This window comes from Saimiri boliviensis (genome assembly GCF_048565385.1).
Source record: "Saimiri boliviensis isolate mSaiBol1 chromosome 19 unlocalized genomic scaffold, mSaiBol1.pri SUPER_19_unloc_4, whole genome shotgun sequence".
Lineage (NCBI taxonomy): Eukaryota > Metazoa > Chordata > Mammalia > Primates > Cebidae > Saimiri > Saimiri boliviensis.
The window spans coordinates 832,730-842,238 of NW_027412505.1; the positions used below are offsets into that span (position 1 = coordinate 832,730).

The following is a 9,509-nucleotide window of genomic DNA, read 5'->3' on the forward strand; positions in this document are numbered from 1 at the left end:
GATTCCTGTAGCTTTGTATTATAGTTTGAAATCGGGTAGCATGATGCCTCTGGCTTTGTTCTTTGTGCTTAGCATTGTCTTGGATATCCACACTCTCTTTTGCTTCCATATGAAGTTTAAGGTGGGTTTCTCCAGTTCTGTGAATAAGATCATTGGTAGCTTGAGGGGGACAGCATTGAATCTATAAATTACTTTGGGTAGTATGGCCATTTTCAAGATATTGATTCTTTCTACAAATATGGAATGCTTCATGAATTTTTAGGTCCTCCTTGAGCAGGGGCCATGCTAATCTTCTCTGAATCATTCCAATTTTAATATATGTGCTGCCAAAGTGAGCACCAGTAATGTTGTTTATACTGGATATATTGCCTGTTAGCTCCTGCGATGTTTTACAATGATTTTTGGCCTCCTTGCATTGGATGATGACATACTTCTTTCACTTAGTGAACCTTGTTTCTACCCACATTCTGAATTCTACTTGTATCATTGCATACATGTCAGCCTCTGGCCAGTTCTGAAAACTTGAACAGGCTGAACAGTTGATGTAATCATCTGGAGGAAAGAAGGCATGCTGACTTCTTGAGTTTCAGTGTTCTTCAACTGATTCTTCCTCATCTTTATGAGCTTATTCACCTTCAACCTTTGAGGTTGCTGACTTTTGCACAGGATATTTTTCTTTTATCATATTTGATCATCTTGAGGGTTTGATTGTGGTTTAAAGTAGAATCAGGCAGCTGCCTTTGGTTTTGGAGGATTTTAGGGGGCCAAAATTCACCTCTCAATTCCTGGGCTGTGTGCTTTAACTCTGGGAAACTGATATTGGGTCTCAACTTTGTTCTCTGGCTCCTCAAAGTTTGGAGTATACTGCACTGAAGGCAGCAAAGTGGGGCAGCTGTGGCAGAGTGTTAGCAGATGCAAAACTGCCTGCTTCCCTGTTGGCATTTGCCCAGTGGTGGAAGTGGTGGAGGCAAGACAGCTTGGTGGCGGCCAGAATACCCCTTCTGTGTGTGCTGTTGCATTGGAGGTAGTGTTGGTTCAGGCCAGGGTGCTGGCCTGTGCATGTCTGGGTGCCATCTCTGTGACCCCCTAAGCAGCAACGACCACTCAACGTATATTAGCATTCCCTTTTCGTGCACAGAATTAGCACAAGGAGAAGGTGTTGGCAGAGGTTGTGATTTTGTTCCTCTGCCTACCATGGCTCTTTCTTCAATGGGAGTTGGTGTGGGTTGAAGTGCGTGCTACATTCCCATGTGCTGGTAGGGCAAGTGCAGCAAAATCCACTCATGTAAACACACACCAGCAAAGTGACGTAGGACGTTTTTGTATAAAGAGCTTCAGTATGGAGAGGCAATGTAGAGGCGGGTGCGTGCCTGAAGAGTCCAATTTGCTGCATCTCTTCACTGCTCAGGCATGGTCCACTGGCACAGAAACAAAGGTGTGGGCAGCTGAGAGTGCCCTGTAGGCAGGTGTGGCCAGGCTGGGGCCCTGGGAGAGGCAAGCAGACTAAGGAGTGCTGAGGTCAGACCAGCTTCATCTCATGTGCAAGAATGCCCAGTAGATATCACGCCTCTGATAACTCTCTGAAAAGTGAGGCCCCAGCACAGCACAGCTGCTCTACAAAAACGTGGCCAGACTTCTTTTTTAAGCAAGTCTCCTTTTATTAATAGGGAAAATCACATACGTGATCTCTGCTGGGCAATCTTCACATGAGATGTGGCTGATCAGACCTCCACAGTCCTAAAGTGCTGGGATAAAGTGTCTCATAAGACCCAGTAGAGCCTAGAGAGATAGCTGTGCCTGCCCTCTGGGCTTCACGTCAGCTGGCTTCCTGCTCCATCACTTTGCTTGTCTTCTGGGGGCTCTACCCCAGAGAGATGTGAGTTAGCCATCACTTAGTGTAATCATCACAGGATAGAGGGTCTGTTCTATGGGCCCAAGCCAGAGTTCCCTGTCCAGTGATAAGCAGTGGGGGGTAAGTGGTATCCACAAGAGATGGACTGCCTTGTTCCTTCGGTCAACTGCAGCTTGTTAGAGTTATCAATATGGCACTTAGGGTCTTTGCTTTCTTGATATTCTGAAGGTAACAAGGGCAGATCCACTGCAGAGGCAGTGGCAGAGAGGATTTCAGTCGATCTGTGAAGCTCTGTCCAAGAAATTGCCAAGTTGCTACTGGCTTGTTGGCTTCAGTGGGGTCCTGGATAAAGACCCAAGCCAGGAGGACCTGCTCATTGAGGAGATATGGAAGCCAGCACCCACGTAACGGTTCAGCCACTTTCCCATAAGGCTGCTGTGGTATACTGGGGGTCCACTCCAGTACCTAATTGCCTCATATCTTCCAGCGACTCAAGGTATCACTAGCGAAGCCTGCAAAAAGACAAAGATAATAGCCTGCCTCTTCCTCTGGGACCTCTGTACCACTGAGGTACAATCCTGTTGCCAATCTGGACACAACTACGAGAGGTGGCTGGAAACAAGTTCAGAAGTCTTGTCTAGTCAGGAGGAACAAGATCAGAGACTTGCTTTTAAAAAAGTCTGGCCATGTTTCTGTAGAGCAGTTGTGCTGTGCTGGGGGTTCACTTCAGCCCCTGGTTCCCTCAGACACTCTGAAGTCCCAAGGTTGAAATGGCTGAGTTGCCCAAACAACAAAGATTACAGTCTGGTCCTCTCTCTGGAAGCTCTGATTCAAGGAGGCCTGAAACATCTGTCAGCCAGAGAACAGCAGTGAAGGCAGCCAGAGACCCTGGTTGAAAAGCTGTACCCAGTGACTAAAAATGTGGTTGGGGATTGACTTAAACAAGGGTCTGGCCATGTTTTTGCAAGGTGGCTCTGCTGTGCTGAGCTACCACTTACACCTCTGGTCAGCTTGGGTTCTAAAAAGCCCTAAGGCGAGAACCTAGTCATCCAAATAACAAGGATGGTGGCCTGCCTTTCTCTGTGGGAGCTCTGTCTAAGGAATGTTTCATATCTCCATAGGCCAGGGAACACCTGTGAGGGTAGCTGTAAGCACCAGGTGGGAGGTCCTGTTCAGTAAGAAGGAACAGGATCAGGTGCCTGCTGACAGAAGCAGTCTGACCATGATTTGGTAAAGCAGCTGTGCTGTGCTGCGGGAACTCTTCTGCCCCTGGTCGGTTTGTACTCTCCAATGCCCACAGGCTGGAATAATTAAGTTCCTCCAACAGGAAAGATGGCAGCCTGTCCTGTCTTTTCTTTCACAGTTTACCTTGTGTGATGGAGCTGAATTTTTAGGCTGTTAATTTTTACAATAAGCATTACAGTTGTTCAGAAAGAATCTTGCTGTTCTCTTTCAGGTTAGATGTATGAGAATTCATTGTCTCCTGTAAATAAACCTGTTGAGGTTTTGTTCTCTGGAAAGAAGTCTCTTTCTGCTATCTGGCTTTGGTCACAGTCATGTAGAGCAGTAGCCAGTCTACAAGGACATGACTGAATTTTCATTTCCAGCGTTTCCTAGTTGTGTCTCACATTTTCCAATTCAGAACTGACCATTTTATTCTTCGTTGTCAAAATGCTAAGCTGTCCACTGTCTTTAAATACTGTCTTTGTTCATTCTTCCTTATCCAATTTTATAGCCTTTTGAATATTAGCATTCTTTTCTTTCACACTTTCAATGTCCTCCAAAAAAATTTTTTTTCCCCTAGCAGGTTCTGCTGTTGAATTTTGTCTAGTTCCAGTCTAAGCATGGCAATTTTTTTCCCAGAACATGCTATTTTCATGCAAGAGATCTTTTTCTTTCTTATGGCTAAGAGAATTCTAAGTCAACAAAGCAACATTTTAGTTAGCACACAATAGAATAACATATCATAATTTCCTCTGAATTTAAAGCATAAGATGTATATTTGTATAATGAAAGAATTCCCATGGTGAATATGTAACTGAAAAAAAGTTGAACAAAACTTCAAACCTAATAGAGTGTAAATTCCAGAAAGTTTCATTATTGATTTAAACACCACGAAAAATAAATCACTAGAGGATTTTAAAGAATTTTGGAATTGGAAAAGCCTTTCTCTGAATAACAAAATAATCATAGGCAAAAAATATAAGATTAATACATTTGACTACATTTTAAAAATTGGATTTACACTCTGATATCTATCCTATAAACCACACCATTGTAAGAGCCTTAGCTATGCATATATTTGGACAGAAGCAGTTCCTCTAAGTTTTCAAGTTCCTTTTTCTGAAGAAGGTTTTATCAATATATGACTTTTCTAATACTGTTATAGTCAGTTATAAGAATTACATTTATTCATAAATTAAATCTAAGTTTTGTATCCTATATGTACACATCTGCATCTAAGCATTGCGCTTCTACATCCAACTGTGAACTCATTTAAGATCAGGATTCTTAAAAAGAGAAATAAAAAAATATATGCAGCTGGATACTGTGGCTCACACCTGTAATCCCAGCAGCATGTAATGTTCAGTGTTCTATGTAGTACTGCACTTCTACATGTGGCTGGGCGCAGTGGCTCCCACCTATAATCCTAGCTGCTGAGGTGCATGGATCATGAGGTCAGAAGTTCGAGACCAGTGTGGCCAGCATAGGGAAACTTCGTCTCTACTAAAAATAAAAAAAATTAACCAGGAATGGTGGTGTGCACCTGTAATCCCAGCTACTCAAAAGGTTTAGGTAGGAGAATTACGTGAACCAGTAGGTGGAGGTTGCTGTGAGCTGAGATCATGCCATTGCACTCCAACCTGGGCGACAGCCTGTGTGAGACTCTGTTTCAAAATAAACGTGTGTGTGCGTGTGTGTTTGTGTGTGTGTGTATGTATATAGGTGTGTATATATATGTGTGTGTGTGTGTGTATTTACCTGTACATGTGTGTAATACACACAGATGTATATAGTATATTGTGAAGAATTTTCCCTATGTTGTCTGATGCTACTTCTAGTGATCCTCCAGAAAATCACCGTTCCGTCTGTGGTGTAAACACATAATACAAAAGAAACATTAAATATTAAATAATATTTAATTCAAAATATTAATAATAAATAAGATAGGACTTATAGAGTTTTTCTTAGAAATCATAAGATTAAGGAAGATCCACGATGCCTGAATAGGAACATCTTCGGAATGTAGTTCCCAGCAAGAACAGTGCAGAGAGTGAGTGCTCACTACATTTCCAAATAAGTTTTCACTGCCAACAGACCAGGAGATTCCTGAGCATAAAAGTGCCATGAGTTTTCATTTCAGCAGTTTCAGCCAGGGATGCATCAGGACAAAGAAACTCACAAAAGTTTGGGTGGCCATTTCAACTGGTGCCTGGAATGCCTGGGAGACAGAGCTGTCCATTCAACTGAAAGGGAGGGGGCTGAGACAGGAAACCAGGTGATGGGATCTGGCTTGATGGGTACCACACCCACGAGACAAGAAATCTGAAACACTCTGGATTAAGAGTTTCACAAAAAGCGCAGCTGGAACTGGGATGGCCCAACTTCGTGGGGGGAAGGGCATCCCCCAATACCAAGGCAGTCTGCCACTACCAATGCAGACTACTTTGTGCCAGGCAGGGCATCTAAGAAAAAAGGCAGCAGCATGGCAGGAACTTATAAATAAGGCTGACCTTCCTAGGACAGAGCACCTGGAAAAACAGCAGGTTATGAGTTCAGCTGCAGCAGAGTTAAAGGTACCAGCTCAGCAGCTCTGTACAAAACAACGGAACTCCCAGCACAGCACTTGAGCTCTTATAAGGGACAGAATGTCTCCTCAAGCAATTCTCTGAGCCCCATATACACAAAAAGACACCTCATAAAGGAAAGCTCAGGCCAACATCTGGTGGGTACCATTCTGGTATGAGGATAGCAGAGGCAGAAACTGGCAGCAACCCTTGCTGTTCTGCAGCCCCACGGGTGATCTCCAGGTGAGTGGGATCTTGACAGCACCTCCAGTGATCCTGCAGCAGAGGGGCCTGACTGTTAGTAGGAAAACTAAGTGGAAAGAAACAGCTTCAACATCAATAAAAAGGGCATCCATTTAGAGACCCCACCTGAAAGTCACCAAGTACAAAGACCACAGGTAGATAAAGCCACTAAGATGGGAAGAAACCAGCGCAAAAAGGAAGGAAACACCAAAAACCAGAAGACTTCTTCTCATTTAAGGGATCATAACTCCTCACCAGCTAAGGATCAAAGATAGATGGAGAATGAATCTGATGAATTGACAGAAATCGGCTTCAGAAGGTGGGTAATAACAAACTTCTCAGAGCTAAAAGAACGCGTGCTAACCCAATGTAAAGAAACTAAGAACCTAGAAAAAAGGTTAGATGATATACTGATTAGAATAAATAGATTAGAGAAGAATAGAAACGACTTGATGGAGCTGAAAAACACACCACAACAACTTCATGAAGCATACACAAGTTTCAAAGGCAGAACTGACCAAGCAGAAGAAAAAGTATCAGAGATTGAAAATCAATGCAATGAAGTAAAATAAGAAGGCAAGAATAGAGAGGAAAGAGTAAAAAGAAATGAACAAAGCCTCCAAGAAATATGGGATTATGTGAAAAGACCTAATCTACATTTGATAGGCACACCTCAGTGTACAGAAAGAATGAATGCAAGCTGGAAAACACTCTTCAGGATATTATCCAGGAGAACTTCCCCAACCCAACAAGGCAGGCCACTATTCAAGTCCAGGAAGTATGGAGAACACCACAAAGATATACCTCAAGAAGAGCAACCCCAAGACACATAATCGTCAGATTCACTAGGGTCGAAATGAAGGAAAAAATGCTGAGGGCAGCAAAAGAGAAAGTCGGGTTACCCTCAAAGGGAAGCCCACCAGACTCACAGTGGATCTCTCCACACAAAACCTACCAGCCAGAAGAGAGTGGGGGCCAATATTCAACATCCTTAGAGAAAAGAACTGTCAACCTAGAATTTAATATCCAACCAAATTAAGCTTCACATTCGAAGGAGAAAGAAAATCCTTTATGGACAAGCAATTACTGAGAGATTTTCTCACCACCAGGCCTGCCTTACAAGAGCTCCTGAAAGGAGCACTAATCAAGGAAAGGAACAATCAGTAACAGCCACTCCAAAAATGTACCAAATGGTAAAGACCATCGACACAATGAAGACAATGTGTCAACTAAAGGACAAAACAGCCTGCTAGCGTCAAAATGGCAGTATCCAATTCACACATAACAAAATTGTCCTTAAATGTAAGTGGACTAAATGACCCAATTAAAAGACATAGACCATCTGATTGCATAAAATGTCAAAACCCATCAGTGTGCTGTATTCAGGAAACCCATCACTTGTGCAAGGACACATGTAGGCTAAAAATAAAGGGATGCAGAAAGACGTGTCAAGCAAATTGAGAGCAAATAAAAAGCAGGAGCTGCAATCCTAGTCTCTGATAAAATGGACTTTAAAACAACAAAGATCAAAAGACACAAAGAAGGGCATTACATAAAGGTAAAAGGATCAATGCAACAAGAAGAGCTAACGATCCTAAATATTTATGCACTCAATACAGGAGCACCAGGGTAGCACCGAGGAACATAATGCAAGTCCTTAATGACTTACAAAGAGACTTAGACTCCCACATAATAATAATGGGATACTTTAACACTCCATTGTCACTGTTAGACATATCATTGAGACAGAAAATTAAGAAGGAGGTCCAGGACATGAACTCAGATCTGGACCAAGCAGACCTAATAGACATCTACAGAAATATCCAACCCAAATCCATAGAATATACATTCTGCTCAGCACCACACAGCACCTACTCTAAAACTGACCACATAATTTAAAATAAATCACTCCTAAGTAAATGCAAAACAAATGAAATCATAACCGTCTCTCAGATCATATGCAATCAAATTAGAACTCAGAATTAAGAAACTAACTCAGAACTGCAGAACTTCAAGAAAATAGAACAACTGGCTCCTGAATGTCGACTGGATAAACAATGAAATGAAGGCAGAAATAAAGATGTTCTTTGAAACAAATGAGAACAAAGACACAACGTGCCAGAATCTCCGGGACACTTTTAAAGCAGTGTCGAGAAGGCAATTTATAGTAATAAATGCCAACTAGAGAAGCAAGGAAAGATCTAAAATTGACACTCTATTGTAAAAATTAAAAGAGCTAGAAGAGAAAGGTCAAAAAAATCTCAAAAGCTAGCAGAAGACAAGAATTAACTAAGATCAGAACAGAACTGAAGGAGACAGAGACACAAAAAGCCCTTCATAAAATCAATAAGTCCAGGAGCAGATTTTTTGAAGAGATCAACAAAATAGACAGAGCCCTAGCCAGATTAATAAAAAAGAAAAGGGAGAAGAATGAAATAGATGCAATAGAAAACGATAAAGGGGATATCATCACCGACTCCACAGAAATACAAACTACAATCAGAGATTCCTACAAATAACTCTATGCATATAAACCAGTAAACCTGGATGAAATGAATAAATTCCTCGACATTTGTACTCTACCAAGACGAAACCAGGAGGAAGTTGAAACCCTGAGTAGATCAATAACAAGGGCTGAATTAGAGGCAGGAATCAATAGCCTACCAACCAAACAAAGTCCAGGACCAGAGGGTTCACAGATGAATTCTACCAGAAATACAAAAAGAAGCTGGTTTCATTCCTTCTGAAACTATCAATCCATACGAAGAGAGAGAATCCTCCCTAACTCATTTTGTGAGACCAACATCATCCTGATACCAAAACCGGGCAGAGACTCAACTAAAAAAGAAAACTTCAGCCCAATCTCCATGATGAATATCGATGAAAAAATCTTCAATAAAATACTGGCAAACTGACTGCAACAGCACATCTAGAAGCTTATCTGTCACGAACAAGTAGGCTTCACCCCAGGAATGCAAGCCTGGTTGAACATATGCAAATCCATAAATGTAGTCCATCACATAAAGGAACCAAAGTCCAAAACCACATGATTATCTCAATAGATGCAGAGAAGGTCTTTGATAAAATTCAACAGCGCTTCATGGTAAAAACTCTCAATAAACTAGTTACTGGCGGAATTTAGCATAAAATGATAAAAGCTATGTATGACAAGCCTACAGCTTGTTCAGTTCAATATCATACTGAACGGGCAAAAGCTGGAAGAATTCCTTTGAAATCAGGCACTGGACAAGGATGCCCTCTCTCACCACTCCTATTCAACATATTATTGGATATTCTAGCCAGAGCAATCAGCCAAGAAATAGAAATACAGGGTAATCGATTATGAAATAAGGAAGTCATAGTGTCTCTATTTGCAGATGACATGATTGTATATTTAGAAGACCATGGTCTCAGTCCAAAATCTTCTGAAACTGATAAGCAACTTCAGCAAAGTCTCAGTATACAAAATAATTGTGTAGAAGTCACAGGCATTCCTATATACCAACAGACAAACATAGAGCCAAATTAAGAGTAAACTCCCATTCACAACTGCTACAAAGAGAATAAAATACCAAGGAATACAACTAAAAAAGGATGTAAAGGACCTCTTCAAGGAGACCTACAAA

General features: G+C 41.6%; 1 non-coding gene across 1 annotated transcript; it reads right to left on the reverse strand.

Annotated features, from left to right (window-relative positions):
* Positions 1-232: 232 nt before the first annotated feature.
* Positions 233-339, reverse strand: LOC141583381 (U6 spliceosomal RNA). The gene has a single exon (XR_012516037.1). It is a non-coding gene; the product is annotated as a U6 spliceosomal RNA (small nuclear RNA).
* Positions 340-9,509: the final 9,170 nt, after the last annotated feature.